At 53.6% G+C, this 22,479-nt stretch overlaps 1 protein-coding gene across 9 annotated transcripts in view; it reads left to right on the top strand.

Annotated features, from left to right (window-relative positions):
- ITPK1 (inositol-tetrakisphosphate 1-kinase) overlaps positions 1-22,479 on the top strand; it is a 165,094-nt gene that overhangs the window by 69,854 nt on the left and 72,761 nt on the right. The window contains exon 1 of one of the 9 annotated variants that reach the window (XM_034642110.1): positions 10,012-10,027. The exons of the other annotated variants lie outside the window; for them this stretch is intronic. The gene's annotated coding sequence lies outside the window, so the exon portion shown is untranslated. Of the gene's footprint in view, positions 1-10,011; positions 10,028-22,479 lie in introns of those variants that run through there. 9 annotated transcript variants of the gene reach the window in all.

Genomic DNA, 22,479 nt, shown 5'->3' with positions numbered 1-22,479 from the left:
CATTTTACCTCGCTGAGCCCCACCTTCACTGTTGTGTGTGCCGTGAACCTACCTGTGTCAGTATTTTGTGCCAATGCCAAGAAGTTTCTAAGTCTTTGCTCAGAGGGTGGGCCTTGGTGGGCGGCCTGGTTTTCTTATCCTGGCAGTAGCTATGTGACCAAGGGTTTGGATTTCAAGTTAGTGTGTAGTGGTGGGGGTAGAACTTTAATTTTCTTCTCCTTGTCTGAGGCCCCTCTCCCTTTCCCTGTCCATTAGTACTCCCTCTGTTCCTGAGCCCCCCAGCATTGTGCAGCCAGTACCTGGGTCACCGCACAAGCCCCCGTTCCCCTGGAAAGGCAGGCAGCGCACAGGCTGACTTTCAGAACTTTTCTTCAAAGCCCCATTAGGTCCCACTTTTTTTTTTTTTTTTTAATAATTTTTTTTTTTTTAAAGATTTTATTTATTTATTTGACAGAGATAGAGACAGCCAGCGAGACAGGGAACACAAGCAGGGGGAGTGGGAGAGGAAGAAGCAGGCTCACAGCAGAGGAGCCTGATGTGGGGCTCGAACCCATAACGCCGGGATCACGCCCTGAGCCGAAGGCAGATGAGCTTAACCGCTGTGCCACCCAGGCGCCCCCATTAGGTCCCACTTTGACCCTTCCCGGTTCCTAGCCCAGTCCCTGGTGAGGCCGTTCTAGCAGCATCCTCGAAACAGGGAAGATCACAGGCTCAAACAAACCCTTTTGCCAAATGACTATATGTCAGGGAGGTTTTGGTGACCTGAAAAAAGAACCAGGTGTTTTCCAGAACCCCCAGCCCCAAGGCCCACCCAGGCACTGGGATCGGAGCTACCTGGCCTCGGAGAAAAGGACAGACTTGTGTTGGTTTTTAGCGACACATTCTGTTCATATGTGGCTGTCATTCATTCGGTAAACATTTATTAGAATGTAATATTGTAGTATTAGGCAGCAGAGTAGGAAAAACATGTGTTTCAAGTTTGTTAGACTTGTGTTTGAACCTTGGACCTGTTACTATGGGATCTGGCGCATTTCAGTTGTGTGCTGTCAAGGCTAATTTCCTTACCCTAGAGTCATGAACTTGGTTGCACCCGCTCTGGTGGACGTCCTGAAGATCGAGTTGAGACACACAGGTGCCTGCACATGGCAGGTGTGTGACAGGCAGCCGCTGCTGCTGCTGTCATTTTGTAAGGTGGCCTGTGGTCATTAGGGGCTGTGGGGGATATGGGCTGCGTGAGATGGGGTCTTTGCTACCAAGAGCTCTTGGTCCGAGAGGGTCAGCATGAGGCCACCATAGGGGTTTGCTGTGTTTTGGGAATTCCCAGCATCTGAACCTTCTCCCAGTTGACATCTGGGGAATTCTCTTCCGTTTGGGTCATTGGAAGCGAGGCAGACAGGGCCTTCCTTGCTCTCTCCCGTCCTGCGTATGGACACGGGCACATGCTGAGCGTGGGCACATGCCTGGGAACCTGCCAGCCCGATGCACCGCCGGCTTTAGCGTTTGGGAGGCAGGGACGGGGAGCTTTCGTCCTGAAGGCTCATTGTCGAGGTCGGTGCCAGCTGGGACAGCGCATGCTGCGTGCTTGGGTTTGGGCTGCGCAGCGGGTCCTCATCTGACGGCTGCAGGGCCCCCTCGCCTTGTGCTTCTGGGGCGGCTTCCCTCACTGCTGAGGTCCTATTTCTGGGTGTGGCTCTCTTGGTTTCCTGAGGTTTCTGAGCTGCATACTGGCCTTGTAGTGAGGCCTCTTTTTGCTCATGTCAGCTCCTGGTCAGTTCTGTGATCACAAAGCCCACTGGTCGTTGGGACTCAGAGTAACACGTGCTGAGAGCAAGGAGGGGGAAGAGGATGGCCACCTCTGCCTGCAAGGAAGGGTCAGGGAAGACTTCTTGGGGGAGGGGGCGTTCGAAAGGACCTTGTGGGATAGAAGTCCTGGAGGAAGGAGGTTGTGGATAAGGTTTGGGCAAAGTGTGTGTGATGAGAGAACACAAAATCCAGTTTCAAGGATTGTTCCATTCATTCATTCATTCATTCATTCATTCATTCATTTTATCAAGCGGGTCATCCCGCTTTACTCAAATCCCACCTGTGCCACTTGCCAGGGTGGCCTGGCCTCTTTGGGTCTCTGTCCTCTTGGGCACAATGTAAATGACAGTGATGCTTGCCTGGTAGGGTCTTTGTGAGGAATAAAGGGTTGAGGACATGCTTGGCCCATCACCATCTCAGGAAAGTGAGTGTGCCGTCCGTGCTCACCCGACGCTAGATGCTGGGTATTGTTGGTGAGTGAATGGCCTGCCCCGGGGCCTGCAGACGGGGAGGTAGGAAAACCCAAGGTGGGCACAGAACACTCCCCTGGGGGGTCAGGTTCGTGGCAGTTGTGCAAGACCCCAGCTCTGTATGGAGTGGGGGGGAGAAGAGGTGTGTTCATGGAGCTTCTGCCCTGAGCCTGGGGAGTCGCATGTCTTGTTTAATCTCTACGACCCCCTGTGAAGGAAGTGTGATCGGAGGAGCTGGGCTCGGTGAAGGTAACTCACCTGTTTCCAAGGCCACCCAGCCGGGGGGTTGGGCTGTCTAACCGGTCCCCCTGTCTCCCCAGCAGTTCCCACATCCCCACATGACCACGCCCCTCAGGGACATGGGCTTGGGGGAGAGGGAATGGCATTGTGCCAGGTAGACTGGGATGCTCAGGCGTGCTTCCCATGGAAGGGCGTTTGAATAGCCCCTTTGGAGAGCCCCGGGAGCTCACCAGGGAGGCCAGGGAGAGGGGGGACAGGCCGCTGAGGCCTGAGCTAGTGTCGGCCTTTGGAGAGAGCGGCGTTTGGGGTGACCAGCCTGTACCGTGTTTGTGGGGGTGCCCAGGCAAGAGTGGTGGGCAGGGCGATGTGACAGAGCATCTTGTGTGCTCTGGTCGGGGACTTGGACCTCATTCTGCTGTTGGTAGGAGTTGGTGCAGGTGAGGCTTGGCCTGAGGGGCAAAGACCTGTGCCCCTCCCCCGGATCCTTGTGTCTAGAGCAGGCCCCACGGGCTGCTGCAGTGGGAGGTGACCCTTGTTTTGGGAAGCCTCTGGGATGGGCCCAGGCCGCTACTGTCCACCCTCATACACACCCTCCCGAGTCTTCGTTCTCTGATCCGTAAATGGCTGTGAAATCACCTGTCTCTTCTCCAAGGAGATGATGAGGATGAAAAGAGCCTGCCAGATGTGTGACTCTGGAGTTTTTAAAATTAAGTCAGTTTTACCTGAAAGCAACAAAACGTTGCGTGAACACAGAAGATGCACTGGGTATTCGTCATTGGCCTGCCCGGGGCGTGACGTACCTCCCAGTGTGGTCGGGCATGGGGGACACCAGCGTGTCCTGGGACCTTATCCAGGGAGTCGGATGGAGAGTGGGCAGGTCTGCAGAGCAGGGCCCTGGGAGGAAGAGTCCCTGCGGGGTGGGGCCAGCGAGGGGGGAGGAGGTCCTGGAGGGGAAGTGAAAGTGCACTGCGTTCCCCCCTCCACCCCTGGCTGTAGTGTACTCTAACTGCCCAAGCCGGGAGAAGTGCTGTTAGCTTGGTTAGCTCAGGCCTGGCACTGCCGGCCTGGGTGGTGGTGGGGGGTGAGGAATGCTGAGCTGGGAGGGCGCGGCGGGTACTTGGGAGGCTGCTGGCTGTCAAGAGTGATGTCACAATGACCCTTGAAGGGTTGGTGCCTCCTTTTGCCCACAGCAGGGCTCAGCGCCTGCTCAGGGTCTGTGGGTCTGACATCAAGCACCTTAGGGTCACAAAGGCACAGGCACAGAATGGAGGAGGAGGGTTCCCATAGAAGTTGATCCAGGAAAGTGTGTTGGAAATAAGGAGGTGGGGGGTGCAAGGCATTTCTGGGAAGCAGCGAGTGGTAGTCTTGCTTGGCTGGCAGGTGCATGGAGTGAAGTGGGAGGAGGGGAGCCCAAGGCAGGTTGGGGCCAGACCCGGCTGCGGAGCCAGGCACCCCGGAACTCCAGGCTTCACTTGGGAGGACAAGGGGAGTTGGTGGTGGGCTTCGATTCAGCAGTGCCCCCATGAGAGCTGGCTGCGGGAACACGCCACAGTGGCTGGCAGTGTCCATGGATCAGGGGTAGTAACCCAGCGAACTCATTCCAGAACTTGGGTATGTCTTGTTTTGGGGCTTCAGAGAAGGATTGAGCAAGAAAAAGGTCCCAGGTCACAGGAATTGTTACTGAATGTCTTCCTTTCCAGCATGACTAGGAAGTGAGGTTTTCCACTAAATGCATTTTTCAGGTAGTTGCTTGGAGCTGACCTGTTTGTTTTCAGAAAAATGTTTGTTCAGGTTTAAACGTGTACCCCCACTCTTCTTGTTGAAAAGAGGAGATGGGGTGCGATTTCATCCTTTCCCACTGCTGTTTATGATTGTACAATTTCAAACAACCATGTGGTAAATGGAAGGGAGGTAATGAAATAAGTTATGCTTTACTGATCTTTTAATTTTTAATTTTTTTCGATCTTTAAATGATATTTTGTTAGAAGAATACGTAATCTCACAGGAGAATGTTCCTTATAGCACGTTTAATTAAAAAGTCGGATTCAAGTCTGTTTTTGTATTATGATGCCAATTTGGGGCAAAATGTATCTAAAATTGGAGGGATATATAGCAGAATACTCTTCATTATCCCGGAGATGGAGGAAGAATTGTCTCATGGGAATAAGTAACTTGGAATTTAAACATCTCTTACAATGAGCCTTTGTTAATTTGATCTGAATTTTTTTTTTTAAGCTGCATTACATTATACCCACATCTGCTTTCTTCCCACACTGCTGGATTTTCACCATCTCCACTCTGGGACATTCTAGAATCTGAGCTCCTGGGTGAGCTGCATGTCCCATTGGGGGTTTTCTGGGGTGCCCAGTGGCATTGCTCTATGTTGGGCTGTCAGACCACACCTTCTGGAATCCAGGTTTGTGTCCCAGCCCTGCGGTCTCTAGCTGGGTCTACTTCGGTCCCAGGACTGGCTCCCCTTGGTGAAGTGGGGACAGAATGTGCCGGTGGCTCTGCTGTTCAGGCTGCTCCGTCCTGGGGTTGAAGCCTGGAGCTGGAAGCCTGGCTGGGCCTTCAGCTGTAGCTACCATTTCCTTGTGACACTGAGACCTGACCTTTGGGTTTCTCGAGATGCCTTTCTTTCTTTCTTTCTTTCTTTCTTTCTTTCTTTCTTTCTTTCTTTCTTTCTTTTTCTTTCTTTCTTATTATTTTTAAAAAAGATTTATTTATTTATTTGAGAGAGAGAGAAAGCAAGCTCACGGGGCGTGTGGTAGGGAGGGGCAGAGGGAGGGGGGAGAGAGAGAATCTTAAGCAGGCTCCATGCCAGTGAGTGTGGAGCCTGACTTGGGGTTCGATCTCACAACCCTGAGATCAGGACCTGAGCCAAAATCAGGAGTCCAGCACTTAACCAACTGCGCTGCCCAGGTGCCTCTCAAAATACCTTTTTTAAATTTTTTATTTATTTATTTTTTTAAAGATTTTATCCATTTATTTGACACAGAGAGAGAGAGCACAAGCAGGGGGAGAGGGAGAAGCAGACTCCCCGCTGAGCAGGGAGCCCGACGTGGGACTGGATCCCAGGACTCTGGGATCATCACCCGAGCCGAAGGCAGACGTTCAACCGTCTGAGCCACCCAGGCGCCCAAAATACCTTTTTTAAAAAAGATTTATTTATTTATTTGACAGAGAGAAAGAGAGAGAAAGGGTGCACAGCCGAGGGAGAGGAAAAAGTGAGCAGGGAGCCCGATGTGGGGCTCGATCCCAGGACCCTGAGATCAGGACCTGAGCTGGAGGCAGACGCTTAACCGACTGAGCCACCCAGGCGTCCCTTGAAATACCTTTAATACAATCCTTACCAAAATTTGAATTTTTGTTAGGTGTTGGTATGAATTTGACCCTTGGTCATGTCTTTGGAAGGAAGGCAGGACCCTCCCAGCAACCCCCCCCCCCCCCCCCCCCCCGCNCCCCCGCCCCCGCTCGTGTAAAACAAGCAGGTAGGATTTGACCTCTGAGATGAGGAAGCTCTGTCCTCTCTTGCCATCAGTACTGCCCTGCCGACCACACAGGGGACACAGAGGTGGCTTTGCCTTGGGGTCAGGGGTTTGGCAGGGAGGTTTGCTCTGGTCAGTGGATTCCCGGGGGCCCCCAGGGACTGGGACAGACTTTGCTGCGCTATGCCCCAGAGTAGGGAGCCACCCAGGGAGTAGGGGAACAGCCCTCAGGGGTGGCCTTGTTGGAGAACCAGCCCTGGCAAGTGGGGCCACTGCCCAGGAGCAAAGGAGCAGTGTTGAGAGGGTGGGGGTGGGTAGGACAGTGGGGTCATCGCTGGCAGGAGGTTGCGTCCTGTGGTTTTCCCAGCTCCCCAGCAGTGGAGGTTGCACTCCCTGGCAGGTAGGCCCTCCTCCTTCTACAAAGCTGCGCCTTTCCCAGCTCCTCCTCTCTGTGCTGGGGAGATTTTTCGTAGCATTTCCCAGTTCTTGGAGCCTTGTCCTCCCCCTGCCCCTGGAATTGAGATGATGGGAGTGAGGGCAGCACATGGTTTTTGATCGTGATCCCGGAGCCTAGAGAATAGCGTCCGTGTTCCAGGGCCTCGGGAAGGGAAGTAATTATCGGAGCTGGCTGCAAGAGCCCGGTGCTCTCCTGATGGGCCCTGTGCCTCCCTCTCCAGGCAGGTGGCGGTGCAGAAAGCTGGCCAGGCTTGTCGGGGAGCTAGCGGGGAGGATGCTGCTTGCAAACAGCAAGGGCCTGCAGGTCCGATGGGCCACCTGCCCAGCCAGTGTCTTAGAGGAAGTCATGCATATTGAGGTGCTTGTCACATTTCTGTTCGTTCTCTTGGTGTCTTTGATTTTATCTTAAACCTCAAGGAGACTTTTGCAGATTTTCTCATCCTGTCACAGAGAGGCTATCCATTGTGGCCTTGACCGTGTGCCCTTTGCATGTTTCAGTTCTCTGTCCCTGTGCGGCCATCCTGGGACGGGGCTCCATGCTGCAGGGAGCTCTCCCCTCCCCGTGGGATGTGGACGGCATCCGTCTGATTGTCTGTCCTGGTTGCTGACTGGGAGCCCCTTGGGAAGGGGTCTCACTGACCACGCCTATTTCCTGGCCTTGGTGAACACCCCCTCCCCACCTGTTTCTGTCCTCTCTAAGGATGCTCCTTGGGAATAAGAAAGTCATGAATTGGTCATCAGAACACTCAAGTTCAGGGCTGGGAAGGGGGGGCAGGGCCAGCAGGCACCACATATCCCTTCCCACCAAGTTTTGTCTGGAATATGCAGGCCCTACCGTCCATGGCCGCAGGCCTCGTACCTTTATAGACCTTTGTGGATGCTCAGGGTCCTGGCCTTCGGTTCGCAGCTGACCTGGGCTTGTTTGAATCCTGGCTGTGCTGTCTCCTCGTACCGAGGAGCGTTGGACCGATGCAGAGCTGCAGGGGTCCCTGTTACCAGCCAGCCTGAGCTTGTTGCTGCCCTGGATGGCGTCGGGAGTGCCCAGCAGATTGCTGCTTCCCATCCCCCCCCCAATCGGGAACAGCTATGCTGGTTTGTGCTGCCCCCAGTCCCTCCCCCTCCCCCCCAGTCCTGCTCTCTCTACATCGTTTCCAAGACAGTGGTGTCTGTTCTGCTATTTGCTGACACCCCCCCCCCCCCCCCCCCCCCCCNTGCCAATTTCCATAGCACTTTCGTCTGCGGCCCTGGCATGGGCCTGCTTGGTGTTTGCTGGCAGGTGACACATGAGGGCAGTGGGCCCACCGTCCTCTCAGCTCAGCTCACCAGCCACCTCCTCTGAGTTGACGTCCTGACCCCCACTGGAATCATCGTGCACCTTCCTTTGAGCCCCCACTGCATTCTTTTTGGTCATTCTGGAAGAGCCCCATCCTCTGTTGCCTCATTGCCCCGATGGTGGCCGCGTCTGCGCTTGCCTGGGCTTAGGTACACCGTGAGTTTTCATGTGCTGAGTGAATGACCGTGCAGTGGTGTGACCAGGGTCCCAGAGACCCTCTGCAGCCGGCTGGCGGTATTTGCTTCGGAGGGGATGGTGAGCAGGGGAGAGCAAGGCCCTGTCCTGGGAGAGAGCGGCCAGCCACAGACATCGCCATGTCCCCACCTCATATGGGTTCCAGGTCTCGGGAGTACCCAGGTGACTGGGGATGCATCCTGCCCTCTCATGGGGGTGGTGTAGCAGACAGATCATCCCAACCCAGGACAGTTGGAGCTGTGGTAGAGCCCACCTCCTAGTTCCTTTCCTGGTGGAAGGTTCTGGAAAACCACACAAATGAGTAACAGCATAACTAGGTAGAGAGACTAGAGTCACTTTCTGAGGAGGCCTGTGGGATCCCAGAGGGAAGAAGAGTTATCTGCGTCAGGAGCAAGGAACTCAGGAGCCTCTTTGCGTTCCAGTAAACCCAGTGGCTTTCTTTGCCCTTGGTTGATATGGGTTTTCCGTGCCTTCCTCTTCTGCAGAGAGGGAGGGGTGGTTGCCATGGGAACCACTGGTTGCTGCAGGCCCCTGTATGCTGAGGGGGAAGCTACTTCCTAAATCAGTCAGCTCCTGGGGGCCTGCTCCGGTGGGATGCCGAGGGAGGGCACCTGGGAGGAAGGTGCTGGGTCAGGGGTTAGGAGGGACCTACCAGGAAAATACTAGACTGCTTTAGGGGGCTCACACTTTGGTATCAGAGCCCACACTTTTCTCCCTGTTCTTGGCTTTGGGGAAAGGCTCGGCCAGCACTCCCTCCCTGACCCCATGGCCGGAATCTGTCCTATGTATGCACCCACCCCATCCTTGGTCCTGGCCACTCAGTCACTGTATATTTCTGCCTTCCCCCACCCACCCATTATTGCCCTGGCTCTAGACATTTCTGTTTACCCTTGTGCTCTGCCTGGGAGCCCTCTTGTGCCCTGGACTTACCCTGCTACACGCACACCGGGCTCTTCTCTCCCCTCACAAACCCTCTCAGGCTCCTGAGGCCCAGGGAACGGCCTCCCACTTCTTGTCTGACCTGACCCCAGGGCTCCATACTCAGGAGCGGGTTCTGACATGGCCTCTTCCCTGACAGAGCTTACCCTCTTTCCCAGCAGGAGGGACTCCCCCTGCCCTTGGCTCCCTAGTCCTTCACACATCCTACAGTCCTGCCCTGGCCACCCTGGTTGGTGGTCCCTGGTAACGGATGAGCGTTCTGTTTTCTCTCCTTGCCCTAGCGGCCCTGGTTCTTGTGTCTGGACCCAGCATGGGGCCTGGCCCAGGGAAGGTGCTGAGGGACGTGGGAAGGGGCAGAGTGAGTCCGTGGCTGACACCATAGATAAAGGCCTGGGAAGATGGGAAGAAGTAACCACATGGGGCGAGGTAACCCTGCCAGTTGATGCAATGGCTGTTGCTTTGAGCCTCGTGAGGCGCACCTGTGCTGATGTACGATCAGTGTAAACTTGACATCACCCACACCAAGAAACCTTCCTTGACGTGTCCCCCCAGCTTCTAGGCTTGGTTCAGATGACCCAGGAGTCCTCCTCTTACCTGTAGGACTGTTGTAATATAAGCCTTGGGGCATAATGTGTGGCACAAGTCTGCATTTGCTGATTTAATTTGTAGACCCTGGAAAAGCCCGTGCCCGGTTTCGCCCCGCCGCTCTGCTCTAGGAAGCCATAGCTTTCACGTGACCCGAGGGCCTTTTCACATCTCTGCTTTCACTCTGAGTTTCTTCTCGGCATCTCTGTGTCTTAGCCTCCTGCGTGGCTCCTGAGCAGCCTTCGCCACAGCAAGAGGACACCCATCAAGCCTTTTACAGAAGGCCCAGGCTCACCCTGAAGACAAGGACATGAGATGTCCTGGCTGTTGTCGCTTGTTGACCTGAGCTTAAAAGCTGAGCTTACGAGCAGCTGCTTGGAGCCACAGAGTGCATCACTATCTGTAGGATGCGGTATCCCTCCGTGAGCCCTTGCAGCCCGCCCAGGTCATCATGTGCTGCTCCAGGACATCGTGAAGCAGGAGATAGTTAAGGGCATCAGGCTGCCCCCTCGCTGCTGGTATGTGCGTGCTTCCTGGGGATTTCCTTGCATTGGCAGAGCCAGGGTGGGTCACATGCAATTTCTAGGATCTCCTGTGGTGATTCAGTCAAGTTTCTAAATTTCTGTGACCTGGCATTATTCTCTAGAATTTTTCCAAGTGAGTTTGGGATCCCCCTGTGTGTCTCTCCAGCACACAGGAGTGGTTCTTTTTTTTTTTTTTTTTTTTTTAAGATTTTATTTATTTATTTGACACAGAGAGAGACAGCGAGAGAGGGAACACCAGCAGGGGGATTGGGAGAGGAAGAAGCAGGCTCCCAGCGGAGGAGCCTGATGTGGGGCTCGATCCCAGGACTCTGGGATCATGACCTGAGCCTAAGGCACACGCTTAATGACTGAGCCACCTAGGCGCCCCCACACGGGCGTTTTTAAGTACCCACGAAGTCCTCTGTTAAAGACACCTGTTTAAGTTGACCTAAGCCAGTACGTTTCCAAGCAATTTTGATTCCTAGACTTCTCTTTTTCATGGAATGTGTTTAAGTTTTTTAAAAAGCCCTTTCATTAATATTACATCAAATGCCAGTTTGGAAACTGCCTCAAGGAATGGCCTTTTTGGACTGGAAATAAGTGAATATAGAAAGAGTACTGCTTTGGGGCTTAAAGTGTAATCTGTGCGGGCTTTGTAGAAGTTTGACTCAGAGTTTTCCTGCCTTATTGTTAAAGGGGTGCACAGAGAGTGTGTATTTTTGGCTCGGAGAATGCTTAGCCGTTTGTGGCCTGAGCTGCCCGTTGCCATTCTGGGAGGAACGTGGAGATAAAGGATACATTGAGATGTGTTTTCCGTTGTCAGCAGAAAAAAACAGCCCGGGCTGTGAGCCAGGGTCGGGTGGGGAAGAAGGGAGCCCAACGGTTTGGGACATGAAGTGGGGTTCTCAGCGAGGGGTGGGTGGCTCTTCTCATGCCAGGAGCTCTTGGAGCCAGACCTGGAGGCCTCGGTGGGGTCCGGGGCCCTCATGTTAAAGACTGGGCCCACAGGTTACAGACCAGGGACTCTGTGAAGCATCCTGGAGTTTGAAGGTCTTACCTGTAAGCCTCTTGTTATGTGGGGACCATAAAAATGACAGTAACCGAGTGCCAAGTATTAGTGCTTATGTGTCCTAGGCAGGGTGTTGACGCCTCACAAGTGTTAATTTCCAGAGTGGTCTCTCCAAAGGGAGCCGAGAGCACAGCTCCCTGCCCAGCACCCTCCGCCCTCCGGTGGCTTCCCCCCACCCTGGGAACACATTCCCAACTCCTGATCTGGCCCTTGGAGGCTCTGCACAAGCTGCCCCCTCTCCTTGTCCCCCTCACCCTGAGACCCACTCAACGCAGCCTCCGCTCCACACTGGCTTTCCCGGTTCCTGGGAACTCCCTTCCCGCGGATCTTTCCTGGGCTCTTCTCGTTCTGGTCTCTGCTTGGATGGTGCTTCCCTAGGGAGCCTTGCGTTATTTCCCTCAGCTGCTGTAATGCATTTCCACAGCTGGGGGCCCACACAAGAAAAGAACTGTCCCACAGTTCTGGAGGCAGAAGTCGAGACCAGGTGTGGGTGGAGTTGGTTCCTTCTGAGGCCACGAGGGAGAATGCGTTCCATGCCCCACCCCCCACGTGTCTGGTTTTGCTGGCCGTCTTTGGTAGGCGCGTCACCGTGATCTCCAGCTTCATCTTCTCGTGACATTTTCTTTGAGTGCATGTCCGTGTCCGCATTTCCCCTTTTGTAAGGACACAGTCATAGTGGATGAGGGGCCCCTCCCTACCCCAGTACCCTCATCTTAACTAATTGCATCTGTGATGACCCCGTGCCAAATAAGGTCACGTTCTGAGATACTAGGCAATAGGACTTCACTGGAACGTTCTTGGGGAACACAACTGAACCCTTAACAGGCCTTCTCTGACTAGGATCCCCACCCTTCCCATCATGCTCTTTACATTGCTTTTATTGATGTAATGCTTGATGGCACCTGGAGTTATTTTATGTATTTCTGTATGTTTATTGTCCACCCCCCCCCACTAGAGTATGAGATCCTGAGAACGGGGACTTGGCCATCTTGTCTACCTATGTCTTCAGTGCTTGGGCCGTGCCAGGCACAGAGTATTCACTTAGCAGGAATGAATGAATGTACGAGTGCCTGGGTGAATGAGTGAATGCATGGATGAAAACACAGCCCTGTGAAGCAGGTACTCTTGTCCCCATTTCCCACCCACACAAACCGAGTTTTCAAGAAACAAGAACCGAATAAAGGACGGTCTTTTATGTATGATTCGTGAACTGGTAGTGGTTTCTGTTTTATTTAAATCCGAAAGAGCAGAAGCGTGGATGGCTATTAACTGAGTTCTTGATGTTTTGAGAGTTTGTCAGATGGGACGCATCTCACTTCATTTTATTTTTGCATTTTCCCGTCATTTCTGCTGAATGCGGATACTCACCCTGGTAGCCTGCTGGGTGCTCTTCTCACGGTGCTCTTCTCACCTCCGTCACCACGGGTGCTGAGCACACTGTGCGTGTGTGAGGCTTTGGTGGGTCAGGAGGATGCCACATGGCATTGGGCACCAACCTCAGGTTGACCGTCGGGGACGGAGGTTGGGATCCAGGTCAGTCAGCAGCGCTCAATCTGAAATCTCCTGTAGGAAGTGCAGGGAGCACGCGGTGAGGGTGTGGGGCGCTGGCAGGGGGCTGGCGGCGGCGTTTGAATTCATCTGGCTGGGAGCTCAGATGGAGACCTCTGCCTCATGGCAGCTCAGGCTTTTAGCTTTGGGGGACGGCCAGATGAGGTGAGCTGAAGCCTGTCTATGGGACTGTTGTCCCTGTGCCTTCTTTCCTTGTCCACCCTTGTGGGTCTCTGACTCTCTCATCCTGCATTTTGCTCGGCTGTAGACACCTAGAGTCAGGGGCCCTCAAGACCCTCGTGGTCTGTTTGGGAGGACAAGAGTCAGGTCCAGACAGCCCTGGTGGCTGCCGAGGTCTGGCAGCTCCTCCTTCTGTCACTTTGTGCTGTGTTTGGAGCCCTGGCTTCTGTAGGCCAAGGTCGTGGCCTATTGGCTTGGCTGAGAACTTGCTGTAAAGCCATCAGGCCCCTCGTACTTGGAAGCCATAGCCCTCTGCAAGGTGCATTCCCCGTGACTGGAACTGGGGGGGGGGTCATCTTGTCCATCCCCGTGGGCTTGTGTGTCCTTGCTTGCCCCATCACCCAGAGGCTCCCTTGACTTTCTAACCCTGCCAGGCTCAGAGTATCTGCAGCCACTTGGGACTTGAGAAGTCTTGAAGACCTCTAGTGAAGCATCCCCTCCCTGAGCCCAGCACAGGCCTACGAAGCTTGGAGGCCCTGGGGGTCCAGGCCCTGGGTGGGTCAGCGTGCTGAAGGAAGAATGAGGTGTGGTGGCCCTGGGGAAGGGGATAGGTAAGAGTTTGTGGTCAGAATTCCCTTGGGCCTGCCCCCATTGGTAGTGACCTTGGACAAGTTACCTCATCCCTTTCTGTCTTATTTTTTTAATGGACGATGTGGGTAACATGTACTTGGAGGGTGGTTCTGTAAGTGCTCAGCAAACATTATGTGAACGGCTGGGTGTGTGGATGGATGCTGTGAGTCTTCGGCCCCGGGGATTCAATTCAGTGCATGTTTGTGGCTCCTGGCAAAGCCAGGCCGGGTGCCGGGCCATGTGGGGATCACAGGGAAGAACAGGACACAGTCCCTAACCTTGGCAAGGGTGCACAGGCTGGGATTCCTTGTGGCTTTGACACCTGCGCTGGGAGCTGGGAGAACGTAGCAGTGAACCCCTTGCTGCTCTTGACCAAACCCGGCTGGTTAGGTGGACACCCCTGAGACTGAGCGATTTCTGTGTAGGAGTTGGGGGTGGGACCAGGAGGACAGCCGTGGAAACCATCGCCCTTTTCAGTTGGCGATCCCTTTGCTTACTGGGTGGCTAGTGTGTGTGCTCCAAGACCCGGGTAACTGGTACTGAGAGTGCGTGTGCCTGTGGTTGTCCACGCTGAGGTGTCCGTGTCCTGGGCGTTTGGAGCTTTAGTCACTGGAGTCTTGTTCTCCAGTTGTCTCCCTCATTGCTGTGCCTGGTTGTGTATCCCGGCGCCTCCCTGATTAGCTGTGTGAACGGGGCGCATTGTTCACCTTCTCCAAGCCTGGGCGTCCTCATCTGTGTAATGGGCATACTAATTGGCCTCTCAGGTGGTTGTGGGGATAATTGCTGTGAAGTGCTTACAGCAAGGTCTGGCACGCGGTAGGTGCTCCGCGTTTGTTGCTTATTGACTGAATTTAGATCCCCGTCTGACTCCGTGCGTGTGCTCCTTATATGTGCTGCTCGCCTGGTGACTTTCAGTTACATAAGCAGTATGTCTCCGTGGTGGGAGATGCGAAAGAGCACACAGTGCTCCCCGTAGAGCCCCCCGGTTCTTCTCTCCGGAGAGCGGCGCTTTGACTAGCTGCTTGTGCCCTTCCTGAGACACACACTCATGTACAAGCAGCGTGCACATCAGTCTTGTCTTCTCCCCTCGTGTAACACTCTGTACTCGGTGATCTGTACCTTCTTGGAGAACTTTTCTTCTTAGGACAGAACACGTTGCCCATTCTTTTTATGGTCGAGTGGTGTTCTAGGTGCCTCGGTCCGTCCCTGCTGATGGACCTTTGTCTCCCGCTCCCCCCTTCTTCCTCCTCTTCCTCCTTCCTCCTTTCCCCTTTCCCCTTCCTCTGCTTCCTCCTCCCCCTTCCCCCCTCCCATGCAGCCATGCATAGCAAATACAGTAGCAATGCCTGACCTTGCACTTCGCTTGGGATGAGTTCCTAGAATCGAACCTGCTGACCAGAGAGTGTGTGACTTCCCGTTGAGACAGATACTGCCAACTTTGCTTCCTGTTGAGCTGATTCAAATTTGCATTCCCCCCTCCCTTGGGTTTGAGTCCCTGTTTCCCCACACCCCAGTCAACAGGGCGTATTACCAATTTCTCAGACTTTTCGCCCATCTGGTGCGCACAACATGGTATCTTCATGCAGTTGTGCTTTGCTTTTGTCTCCTGTGTGATGTTTCCCATTTTTTCACATGTATGCACTTTGAAGCTGTTTTTATTTACTTTTTTTTTTTTAAAGATTTTATTTTATTTGACAGACAGCCAGCAAGAGAGGGAGCGCAAGCAGGGGGAGTGGGAGAGAAAGAACCAGGCTCCCAGCAGAGCAGGGAGCCTGATGCGGGGCTCAATCCCAGGACCCTGGCTGGGATCACACCCTGAGCCAAAGGCAGATGCTTAACAACTGAGCCACCCAGGCGCCCCTTTATTTACTTTTCTGTACTCATGTCTGCACGTTTCTTTTGTTCTTTTTTATTTCCATAGTGTTGTTCCCTTCTTAGCAACTTGTTGGAGCTTATCAGATATGAGAAAACTAGACATTTGTGACCATGTTCTTCTTGGTAGGAAGATTCAGCATCAAACCACGAGTTTCCCCTAATTGCCCGTCACTGTAACTTGACCCCAGTCCCAGTTCTGGTTTAGAAGACGTAGAAAAAAATAAATGAGCATGACTCTCAGGAAAATTATGAAAAAAGAATAATGAGGGGGAACTAGCTTTTCTAGGTATTAAGCCATATCATACAGCTACTGTAATTAAAATAGTGTGTGTGTAGGGGGGAACAAAAAGAAAGCCAAACCATTGTGGTATTGGTGCAAGACCATACAAATTACCGGAGAATCCAAAGTGGGCAAAGTAAATGTGGGGGTTAATATATGAAAATGGTGGAGGCACCGTTGTGTGTGTCAAGGGTCTGGATTTTGGATTTTTCCATCCTGCCTTTTGCCAACACAGCTTGCCACTGTCAGCTCAGTAGAGGCTCCCGAGCCAAGGGGCGTGAGGCCAGCACCTCCGCCCGGCAGGAGCAAAGGCACCCGCAGTGCAGTCCTAACACCTGCTTACTATCCTCCCTTTGTCAGCCTTTTCACTTGACTTGAGGTGGTTTTTGGCACAGAGGCAGTCTGTACTTCTCTGCGATTCAGAACGCATTATGTTTTCTTTCTTTTTTTTTTTTTTTTGATTCTTCATGCCCCCAGTTATTTTTAAATTAACTTGTGGTTCCTCCGAGTGTTGGTTTTTCAGTTTTATCCTTAAATCTTTGCTCCACCTACAATTTATTTTGGTGGAAGACAGGAGGGTATGCATCTCCATATTTTTTTCCAGATGGATACTGAATTATCCCCGTGACATTAATTAATAATCCATCTTTTATCCCCTGTTTTCAAATGCCACTCTTTTCATACATGAACGCCCATATTTATCTTGCCCTTTTTGGAGCTGTGGACAAGACCACGCTGGGGACCCTGTGCCTGCTGTGACCCCAGGTGGACAGTCCTGCCTCCAGCCCTGGTGGCAGGAGTGGCCCCGAAGACCATGTCTTAGACTGCGCTATAGCCGCCCCCGCCCCCTGCTATCACCTCGAGGAAAGAGGTCTCTCTGGCCCCTCCACTTCCTAAGTTAATCAGAGGGCTTAGGAACACCTGTCCTGGAGCCACAGGGACTGGGGGGCAGAGACCTCTCCCCCACTTGCTTCCTGCTTATACAGCCTCCGTCAGGTTGTGTTGTCCCCTAGAATGTTCCTCACCTCATCTGTCAAGTGCTAACAGCCTCCCCTGCTTCCTAGGGACTCTTAGGGGTTAGATGAAATGGGTATAGGACGTGCTTAGAGTAGCACCTGGGATATTCTAAGGGTCCTGGTGGTGGCGATTATTAGGAGCGTGCCGGCCGAGAGAGGCTTAACTTAGAAGCTAGAGAAAATTCAGCCTCACGTAAGGTGGAAACTCCTAACTGCGGACATCCGTGCAGTGTGTGCGGCTCCGTTCACACAGGGAGCCCGTCCCTGCCCCCTCGTTGCGTGCGGGGGATGATTTTAGGAAGGATGGCTCTTCACCCTCACTCTGCAGGTGAGGAAGCAGGCCGAGGGAGGTGAGGGAAGTGCCCTCCCTGGGCTGGAGACTCTGCCCTGCCCTTTGCGCCCTTCTCCTGCCTCCGTGCTCATGGGGGGCTCAGGGAGAGAATTGGCCCGCAGGGGAGCACGGCGTGCTAAGGGCGGGAGGACTCTGGGTTTCCTCCTCTGGCTTGGGGACAGGGAATTAAGTGGGGGCACCCCCCATCCCGACTCTCTCTCTCTCTCTGTAGTCAGCCTTTGTTAACATGAACTTTGACTCTTCTTCCCATGGTTCCAGATCTGCCAGCCCTTTTCATGCTGTTTTCTTTCTTTTTTGCCAGCCTGTGGTTTGTGTTTTCCCCTCAGGACAGGACCAGGGTGGTGCCTGGCACCTAATGGGAGGATTTGGTTTCCACTGCCCCAACTCCTGCCAGCAGCTACCACTGAGAACCAGAGCACGCTGGAAGCAGCCCATGTAACTGAGCCACACAGGGTCCAGGGACTCATTGGGCAGATTTCGGGGCTCTTCGGGGGTTGGGTGCTGGAGAGCAGCCGCTTCACAGTGTGACTCCATTCAAGATTTCTGCCTTCCTATCCGAGGGGATTGGACATTCAGTCTTCCCCCTTATAGAATAAATCCCTGTTGGCATAGTTCATCCAAATACTGAATTATAACTTTAAAAAAAATCCGAACAAAAGCCCAGTCTCAACCCAGTAAGTTACCTGTAAGTTACCATTTGCTTTCATTAACTTTTCTCCCCTTTCCCCTTTCCTTCCACTCTCCTTTTGTTGGAACAAATGGGGAAAGAAAAGCCTGTGGGGCGCACAGTTTGGACCAGGGTGTGCTGTGTTAGCAAACAGCCCCAAATCTTTGCAGCTTAAAATGGGTTTGTTGTGTCTCATTCGTGCCACATGTCCCTGGGGGTCAGCTGGGGCCTCTGTCCATGCTGCTCAGCGATCCGAGGCTCCACCTTGAACGCTGGCGATCCTGTGCCAGTGTGGAGAGCGTTTGGGAGGCCCTGGCACTTGCAGGTAAACGCGTGCCAGGCGGCGAGCATTCACCGGCTCATAGCTCATTGGCCAGAACCAGTCACGTGACCACACCGAGTCACAAGGGAACCAGGAGGTACATCCTGCCATGTATCCAGATGGGCTGCTATACCCGCAATAACTCCTCTATGCCCAGGATCCTCTCACATTCGGGTTTGTGTTTCCTTTCCAGCTTTGCTTACAGCAAATATGGATTCACGTGGTTGGGACACACCCCCCCACGCTTGTCTCCACGAGGTCTCGTCTGCCCAGTAATTCTTTAATATCTTCTGGTGTCGATGTGCCTGTTGACCTAGCCAGGCCCCCTTTTGGGGCATGTGTTCTGTGTCCTGTGTCTTTTGTCGATGTGGCCTCAGCGAGTCTCCCTGGGCCAGGAATGATTTTTCACCTGTTGACTTTTTTCTTAGGCCAGCATCCCAGGAGTTGGCTTACTGGGTCAAAGGTCATGGTTGTGTTATCTTTTTAATCTACCCTTGAGCCTGGCTTCCCAGCACTGGACAAGGGCCAGGGTTTTCTTAGCTCCTAAGAACCTGGGGCTCAGCCCTTTTCTCAAGGATCCATGCTTGCTGAGTGGGTGTAAGTTTTTTGGCTCTTTGGAACAAAGTTAGCTTGCAAATGCCCAGAACTTTGGAAGTGTAAGGTCCGTTTGTCATGATACCATTTTGACCACTTGGCCCCTCATCTTCTGGGGGAGAAAGGTGGTTCAGTCTTTTGCCTTAACCAGATTGCTGTCTGTTATTACCCGGTAATTGGAAACCAGTTACTGAGAAATTGGGGAATCGGGTCAGGGAGTGTTGGCGACAGTCCCAGTCCCCATCCTGGGCCAGGGGCTCCTGCTGTGTCCTTAGCCCAGCCTGCCGATCTTGGTGGTCAGCCGCAGGTGACCTCCATCTCCTGACCTCTCTGAGGGCCACTTTGAGCTCCTTGGGGAGTGAGAGTTGCTCTTGCCAGGGAAAAGCCTTCAGTCCCGCTGTCCCCGAATTGTCCTTTGGAACCAGCCCTACTGAAAAGATACGGCTGGTGCTGTGTCCTCCAAGGCCAGGCTCCCTTTTGAAGTCTGATCATGAGGCAGCAGACCCGACTCTTTCTTCAGCAGACATCTGCTCCTGCATGGCCGGTGAGGCTTTAAACGTTGGCGATGTGGTAGTTCTGTCCCAGATGCCCAGATCCGTGGAGGGCGCAGAGGAACCGAGCAGCCTGGCGCCCACTCGCCTTTCATCCAGGCTGTTTTTGTCTGGACCCCGGTTGAGACCAAACTTTTCATCTAGTAACTTCCATTTGAAGTCACTGCTGAAAACATCCCACTGTGCAGGAGTGAATTAGGGGAGAAGGGGATGGAAGGGAAGCGCCAGGCACTCAGGACACCTTTTGGTTTAGAGGTTAATTGTCTGGCTTTGGCAGGAGGGAGACCCAGGTCCCAGGCAGCTGTAACTCTGTGACCCCAGGCCCATGACTTAAGCTCTCTGTGACTCAGTGTCCTCAGCTGCACCTCATACTGTAAGCTCCTGTGAGCATAGTAAGAACTTTATAAATGTTAATCATTATTAACAACGACAGTAAATTTTACTGCGGCAACAGACACTGGGAGGACTGTCCCGTGAGTCAGTACAAGTGACCTCGCTTTGCGAAATTCAAATTCAGGCTTGTACTTGAGCCCTGCTTGATAGAAAGTCAGGGAACTTTCCACTGCTCAGTAATAATGTGAATCATAAGACTAGGAAAAGATAATAGCTGACATGTATGGAGTACACCATTGAGTAGGAAAAACACACCTCATGCCTTTGTCCTTTACCATCACACTTATACACACGCAGAACACTTCTGATACCAGCTGTGTGGGAGTTTTGCCCCAAACCGAGCAATACTGCAGCCCTAGTTGCGTGTCCTGCACTGTAACCCAGTTCTGACTGCCTCTGCCTGGAGATAGTGTTAGGCAAAGGGCTCAGTCCCACAAGACTGTCCCCCCCCCCCGCCCCCCGCCCTTCAGATGCCACTCTCAAGTCTAGCTTGTCACCCGTGCTCCTGACCAGCCAGGCGGCTCTCAGTCGGAGGGTCCCAGGACCCCCTTCTTGGGTTTGATGAATTTGCTAGAGCGGCTCAGAGAACTCAGAAACAATTTACTTCCTGTTTGCTGGCTTGTTATAAAAGGATGTGATGAAGGATCCTGTTGAACATCCAGACGGAAGGGGTGCGCAGGGCAAGGTCTGTGGGACAGGATGCCGAGCTCCCTGTTCCCTCAGAGCGTGCCATTCTTCAGCACCTCCCCGAGACCTGCACCTTTGGGATTTTTTTTATGGAGTCTTCATCGTGTTGGCATGATCAAGCATTAACTCAGTTTTCTAGTCCTTCTCCCCTTGCTGGAGGACAGGAGATGGGGCTGGAAGTTCCCAACTTCTGTTCATGGCTTGGTCTTCCTGGTGACCAGCTCCCATCTGGAGGCCCACCAAGCTGTCCTTATTAGAATAGGGGACTGTGCCAGCAGCCAGGGAGTCCCATGGGCTGATTACAGGCGTGCTGTTGGCTGGGAACGGTGAAGAGTTGGCGTGAGCTGCGAGACCTCGGTGTGTTATTTAACCTCTGTGCCTGTCGTGGGTCCCGATCTCAGGTAGTTGGAAGAACTGTATGAGCTAGTGTGCGTCACGTGCTTAGAACAGGACCTGGTCAGGCTCTGTGCTCAGCAGGGAGTCTGCTTGAGATTCTCCCTCTCCCTCTGCCCCTCCTGCCTCGTGCTCTCTCCCTCCTTCTCTCTAAAATAAGTAAATCTTCGGGGTGGGGGGGAGGACAGGGCCTGGCTCAGGGTGAGAGTGCGAGAGCTGCGCCCCAGCCATAGGACAGTGGGTCTTCTCGCCTTGAGGCTGGGATTCCGGGAGGATGGTCCTTACGCCTCGCTGACTCCCACGCAGCCTGTCTGGCCGCTCAGAGAGGGATAGGTTGTTTTCAGCAGCCCACACTTCTGCAGTCCCCGAACACCTCGCGTCTTGCATCCAGAGAGGGTGAGCAGCCCCAGCATCGTTTTCCCAGGTCCCCCACCTCCCTGAAGAGTCCCAGAGATGGTTTTATATTTTTTTCATATCTGCCTGCTTCTCGATCCCATCAAGGAAGCACGTGTGGAAGTTTGAGGAAGTCTGGAACCCTCTGTCAGGGTGTCCTCCTCCTCCCTCCTCTCCATACACGCTCTCCCTCCTTGGCGACTGTCTTAGGGTAGGCCACCTGCTCAAGCCTACAGCCTCCAGATTTTGCCTTGACACACTTGGGATTTATTAGGTGTCACACCAATAGCACAGCTCTGGTCATGGGAGGTGCCTGGTCCTCTAGGATCCCATTTCCAGCCTGTAGATGCAGCCCGAGAGAGGGGTGGTCCTAGGCCTCCACTCCCAGGGGGCCAGTCGGGGATCAGTGCTGTGGGACTAGTTCTTTCTGCAGAGGTGGTGGTAGCCCGTGGCCCCCCTGAGGCATTTGCAATTGACAAGTGCAAGTAGAGAATTCAATGCAGATGATTTCTGCAACCACCCCTGCTGCCTGCATTACACCTTCCTTCCCCGTTTTCCCCTCTCCCTCCTTCTCCAGGAGGCAGTTTCTAAGCCCCTTAGCAGGAAAGAATCCTGCCCCCCCCCCCGGCTTGGTGGAACATCCCTTCTAGTTGGTCTGCAGTGTTCATGTTAGGTCCGCTTCCACTGTGCACCGTTCCTATTACTGACTGAGAACCCCGAGAAGGGAGCTCAGGGGCTGTCTGTGCCTGACACCCAGGAGGTGCCCAGAGAATGCTAGTCGAATGAATGAGTGAGCAAGCAGTGGCGGGACGTTTTCTGAGTGCCCAGGGTGGTGTTAACACTGTGTCTGTGGCACATCAACCCTGTGTCACGTCCATTAATGCGATGTTCGAATCCACTGAAACAGCCCAGTGAGGTGTCGGTAATAGGAACATCCTGATGTTATGGATGGGGAAACTGAGGCACAGAGCAGTTATATCACCTGCCCAGCCCAGGGCAGCTCAGGTTTCCAGGCATCTGCCATGCCCATCTTCCTCCCCCGCCCAGGGGGTGGGGGTCGTGGGGATAGAGACTAGCTCACCTGGGATACTGGGCTGGGCATGTTTGGGTTGCCTGCTGTGGAAGTCAGAGGTGACATTCTGGCCATTGGGGTTTGCAGGCCTTTGTCCCAACTCCTCCTGGCCCTCCCCCACCTCCAGTTGGCCTCCTGTGGTAGTTGCTGAGGGAACAGTGGGCCCTTGTTTCCTCCGAATCCTGAGCTCTGAGCTCTGTGCGGAACAGCCTTGGCCTCACAGGATGGCGTGACTTGGAAGCATGGCACCCACAGGCCTCCTCTGGCCACAGTGGGCGGCCCTTTCATTGAGACATCCTTGTTACTGGCTGAGGGACAGATCAGACCCCTTCCGCAGAACAGAACAAGTCCCTGGGAAAGTTCCATTTCCTGGAGGCAGAGTGTGGTCAGAAAAACAACATGACACTTGAAAGGAGTTCCCTTT

The sequence above is a fragment of the Ailuropoda melanoleuca genome, chromosome 14 (genome assembly GCF_002007445.2).
Source record: "Ailuropoda melanoleuca isolate Jingjing chromosome 14, ASM200744v2, whole genome shotgun sequence".
Lineage (NCBI taxonomy): Eukaryota > Metazoa > Chordata > Mammalia > Carnivora > Ursidae > Ailuropoda > Ailuropoda melanoleuca.
This window is presented reverse-complemented; position numbering and strand designations above follow the sequence as displayed.